The sequence below is a fragment of the Cetorhinus maximus genome, chromosome 7 (genome assembly GCF_964194155.1).
Source record: "Cetorhinus maximus chromosome 7, sCetMax3.hap1.1, whole genome shotgun sequence".
Classification (NCBI taxonomy): Eukaryota; Metazoa; Chordata; class Chondrichthyes; order Lamniformes; family Cetorhinidae; genus Cetorhinus; species Cetorhinus maximus.
The window spans coordinates 74,929,374-74,935,359 of NC_135885.1; positions in this window are offsets into that span (position 1 = coordinate 74,929,374).

Below are 5,986 nucleotides of genomic sequence, written 5' to 3' on the forward strand. Positions count from 1 at the left end.
TATGTTGGCTCTATGTAAATGCTGTTTATAAATTTTTCATAGTTTCATAGCTGTGTAAAATCTGTTTAAAGCACTCAACCCCTCTGAACAACAGTTGACATTGCAATAGCTGGCACCAAAAGCTAAAGTTTTTTTTCCCCTCTCAGGTGCCATTGTAGCACAAGGAATAAGTGTTAGGTCTCCAATCAAATGTTTGTGGGTTTAAATCCTGGAAAAAGTCACAGTGTAGATCTACTTGGACACTGCTGCTGATGAGGGTTTAGTAATGAAGAAAGACTTGAAGTTGAGATTTTCTTCATTCTGAGAAGGGCAAGGGATGAGCTAATAAAATTCTTCAAGGTTATTAAGTGTTACGGTAGGTTAAATAATTGTGGCCAGTGGAAGATGTAAAGTCATGAATTTGATCTGAAATAATATGTCACTATATGTCATGGTTACATTTATACAGTAACTTTTAAAGTAAAAGATCATAAACAGGAGTAAGTTATACGGCTGCTCAAGCTTGCTCTGCCATTCAACAAAATGGCTAATGCCTGTCTTCAATTTCATTTTCCCAGCCTTTGATTCTCTTAGACAAGAGCTCCCAAATGGTGGATCGTGACCCCTCATGGGGTCACAGAGGTCACATCTGGGGTCATGAGTACTCCTTCCTCTGAGCAGCAGGCCACTGTGGAGAGTAGACTACCCAGCCTGGCGGCTCTGGTGGGAGAGCCCTGGAACCACTGGATCAATACCACCAAATGACCCAAGGGGTGGGCAGTGAGCCCAAAATGCTCTTTAACTTCGGAAAATGCTTTTATTGAACGGGCCCAGGATGTTTGTGCACTGACTTGGTTGAGGCAAAGGCTGGCAGAGACTGAATGAGTCCAGAGTGCAAGAAAAAATGGGAGGTCATGCAGTTGAACCGGTAGGGTGGATGGCAACTTCAAATTTTACTGTGTTTCTGCTCCTGTCTGCCCGTTGTACAGGTTTCTTACCCCAGGATAGTGACTTTGCTTCGCAGGTGCCAGTAACTAGACAAAAGGGGGGAGGAGCTGCTGAATTTGAGTGTGGTGGGGAGGGGTAAGAAAGGGTTGGGAAGAGGGGCTGCTGAGTGAATGGACGAAAGGGGATTGGGAAGAGGGGTTGCTGTGAACGTGGGAATGAGGGGCTGATTATGATGTGCGTGTGTGTATGGAAGAGGAGAGAGGGGCTTCACTGAGTTCTGTCACCAGGGAATATAGAGAGCTTGGCTAAAACCTACGTGAGTATATAAAATAAAACTTTTACAAAACACTTCTAAAAACTCAGATTTCTTATTTATATTGATGCATTTTATTATATGTTCTATATATAATGTTGATCAATAATGAAAATTTTAATAATTAGTATACTGAGTGTAACTATACTGCTTTATTGCTGTTTTGTTTTTGCTGGTGTCTGGGATCTTGTTAATTTTCAGGTGTTAAAATGGGGTCACATTAGAAAATAGTTTGGGAAGCGTAGTCCTACAGTCCAACAGGCCCATTGAGCCTTCTCTGCCCTTCAGTAAAATATAGCTGATCAGCTACTTTAACTTCATTTTCCTGCCTTTTCCACATATTCTTTGATTCCCTTTTAATGTCCAAAAATCTGTATCTATCTCAGTCTTGAATACGCTCAGCGACTGAGAATCCACAGTCCTCTGAGGTTGAGAATTCCTGAGATTCTCAATCTGCTGAGTGAAGACATTTCTCTGAATCTCAGTCCTAAATGGCCAACCCCTTATCCTGGGTCTAAGACCCCTAGTTCTAGACTCTACAGCTATCGAAAACATTCTCTTGGCATCTATCATGTTAAGTCCTCTTGGAATCTTATATATTTCAATGAGATCACATCTCATTCTCCTAAACTTCAAAGGACCATTCTATTCACAATTTCCTCAGAGTACAACGCTTTCATGCATCAATCCAGTTGAACCTTTGTTGCACCCCCTCTAAAACAAGTATATCTTTCCTTGGGTCAAGAGAACAAAACTGCACAGTGCTCTGCTGTATATAATTGCATCAAGATTTCTTTACTATTGTAACCACTTTGCAATAAAAGCTAACATACCATTTGCCTTCCTAACTGCTTGCAATGTAACTTTGTGTATGATCACATTCAGATTGTGGTACATACCAAATTTACCAGTCTGTCACCTGTTTTTAAAAAAAAGTTGTTCTATTTTTCCTACCAAAGTGGAGAATTTCATAATTCTGCACATTATATTTCATTTGCTGCTTGCTTGCCACTCACTTGTCTGTATCCCTTTGCAGCCTCTGCTTCTTCTTTATAGCATACTTTCCCACTTAGCTTTGTATTATCAGTAAACTTGAACACTGTCCCCTCATCCAAGTGCTATGACCACAGCAGGTGTTAATTGCTGAACAAACCAAACCCCAGAGGGAAACTTGGATTTTGGCCATACCCTTTTTTTTGTATTCTGAAAACCTACTGATCTCTGCAGCTAGAAGTCCAGTAACATGTTTGGGATTTTAAAAATTAAAAGTAAAAGTTTTACTAATGAGAAGAAAGGAAAAATTAAGCACACAAGATTACAGTTATACAGTTAAAATTAATTATATAAAACATTTCCCCAAAGACTCCCTATTTGGTCAGACCTACAAGTAAACACCTTCCAGGCAACACTCCCTTATAGATGTTGAACAATGAAAATCCAGTAATATTACCCAAGGCAAACTGTGGTAGCTTTAATAAAGACATACTACATGACCTCTTAAACTCTCTTCCGCTCTGCTGTGGAAATCCAAGACTTTGGAACAAGACTGCCTTTTGCAGCCGAAGACCTTTCTGGCTTGCATGGATGACTGATTCAAACTGCATCTGCTCCCAGCCTAGAGCTGTTTCCAGGAGATCTTCCTCAGACAACCAACTCCTAAGCTCTTCACAGTAACTCTAAAATACCTTTTTTCCCTTTCATCTCAGGTTCCATTGTTCTCACATCTCTTTGACATTCAAATCCTTCCATATATAAAATCTTTCATGTTTCTATTTTGTCTCTGCTTTCGGGTCAATAAAAGTGTAATATACCCTCTTCTGTTTAACTCATGTAAGATGCAGAAATGTTTCTTGTTGCATCTGATTTCCCTTTAATATTCAAACAAACTCTCAACTTATCTAAAAATGCAAATGTTAGATCCAACCTATTTACTTGTACTTCAAACCCCTAGAATATCGCCTTAAAAATGCACAAACTAACACCACTATCCTTTCATGTCTTAAACCTCAAACAACCTGTCTAGTAACCTTTCCCCAGCTTAATTAAATCATTTACACACCGACACACAGCCTTCTTCACAGAATAACACAATATTCCCCAAACATATATATTAAAAATTCCATTCTCACACGAGTCATTGATGTAGGTTGTAAAAGACTGAGGCCAAGTTCCCAAGGAGAGGGAGATATAGTATGTTAGTGAAGAAATTATAGTCAGAAGTGGAGGGCATAGTTGTTGATTATCGAGAAAGAAGGGAGAATGTGATGGAGAACTTAAAACACGAGGATGAGAATTTTAAGTGAGGCTTTTGGACCTGGGAACCAGTATTCTTTGCTGTAGATAGGGAATGGATGAGCAGGACTTGGTGTGGGATAGGATACAAGCAGCAGAGCTTTGGATCAACATTTAAAAGGGTGAACCCTCAGCCAGATGATCTTTGAAGTTCTCAAGTTTAGTGACAAAGGCATGAATGGGCTGGGGTAGTGATGGAACTGAGATCTTTGTATTGGAGAATGAGGTTGGAAGCCCAGCTTCAGGACTGAATTTTTTAAAAATTCATTCATGGGATGTGGACTTCACTGGCTGGACCAGCATTTATGGCCCATCCCGAGTTGCCCTTGAGAAGGTGGTGGTGGTGAGCTGCCTTCTTGAACTGCTGCAGTCAATGTGGTGTAGATACACCCACAGTGCTGAAAGGGAGTTACAGGATTTTGACCCAGCCACAGTGAAGGAACGATGGTGTATTTCCAAGCCAGGATGATGAGTGACTTGGAGGAGAACTTCTAGGTGGTGGTGTTCCCATCTATCTGCTGCACTTGTCCTTCTAGATGGTAGTGGTCGTGGGTTTGGAAAGGTGCTGTCTTAAGGACCCTTGTGAATTTCTGCAGTGCATCTTGTAGATGGTACACACTGCTACTGTGCATCGGTGGTGGAGGGAGTGAATGTTTGTGGACGTGATGTCAATCAAGTGGGCTGCTTTGTCCTGGACGGTGTCAAGCTTCTTGAGTGTTGTGAGAGCTGTACTCATCCAGGCAAGTGGGGAGTATTCCAACACACTCCTGACTTGTGCCTTGTAGATGGTGGACAAGCTTTGGGGAACGGGGAGGTGAGTTACTCGTTGCACAAATCCTAGCCTCTGACCTGCTCTTGTAGCCACAGTATTTATATGGCTAGTCCAGTTCAGTTTCTGGTAAATGATAACCGCTGGGATGTTGATAGTGGGGGATCCAGTAATGGTAATGCCGTTGAACATCAAGGGGCGATGGTTGGATTCTCTCTTGTTGGAGATGATCATTGCCTAGCACTTGTGTGGTGCAAACGCTACTTGCCACTTGTCAGCCCAAGCCTGGATAGTGTCCTGGTCTTGCTGCATTTGGACATGTACTGCTTCAGTACCTGAGGTGTCGCGAAGTGTTCTGAACATTGTGCAATCATCAGCAAACTTCTGACTTTATAATGGAAGGAAGCGGCTGAAGTTAGTTGAGCCGAGGACACTACCCTGAGGAACTCCTGCGGTGATGTCCTGGAGCTGAAATGACTGACCTCCAACAACCACAACCATCTTCCTTGTGCTAGGTATGACTCCAACTAGAGAAGAGTTTTCCCGCTGATTCGCATTGACTCCATCAAGGGCTCCTTGATGCCACACTCTGTCAAATGCAGCCTTGATGTCACTCTCACCTCAGGAGTTCAGCTCTTTTGTCCATGTTTGATCCAAGGCTGTAATGAAGTTGGGAGCTGAGTGGCCCTGTTGGAACCCAAACTGGGTGTCAGTGAGCAGGTTATTGCGAAGCAAGTGCCGCTTGATAGCACTGTTGATGACCCCTTCCATTATTTTACTGATGATGGAGTAGACTGATGGGGCGGTAATTGCCCGGGTTGGATTTGTCCTGCTTTTTGTGTACAGAACATACCTGGGCAATTTTCCATTTAGCTGGGTAGATGCCAGTGTTGTAGCTGTACTGGAACAGCTTGGCTAGGGGCGCGGCAAATTCTGGAGCACAAGTCTTCAGTACTATTATCAGAATATTGTCAGGGCCCATAGCCTTTGCACTATACAGTACCTTCAGCCATTTCTTGATCTCACATGGAGTGAACTGAAGTGGTTGAAGACTGGCATCTGTGATGCTGGGGACCTCCAGAGGAGGCTGAGATGGATCATCCACTCGGCACTTCTGGCTGAAGATTGTAGCAAATGCTTCAGCCTTATCTTGTGCACTGATGTGCTGGGCTCCTCCATCATTGAGGTTGGGGATAGTTGTGGAGCCTCCTCTAGTGATTTGATTAATTGTCCACCACCATTCACGACTGGATGTGGTAGGACTGCAGAGCTTAGATCTGATCCGTTGGTCTTGGGATCGCTTAGCCCTGTCTATCACTTGCTGCTTCTGCTGTTTGGCGCACAAGCAGTCCTGTGTTATAGCTTCACCAGATTGACACCTAATTTTTAGGTATGCCTGGTGTTGCTCCTGGCATGCCATCTTGCACTCTTCATTGAATCATTGATCAGGGTTGATAGCCTGGCTTGATGGTAATGGTAGAGTGCGGGATATGGATGGATAGAAGATTGGCTGTCTGGCAGGAGGCAGAGCATGGGGATAAGGGGGTCCTTCTCAGGATGGCGGCCGGTGACTAGTGGAGTTCCGCAGGGGTCAGTGTTGGGACCACAACTTTTCACTTTATACATTAATGATCTAGGTGAAGGAACTGAGGGCATCCTGGCTAGGTTTGCAGATGATACAAAGA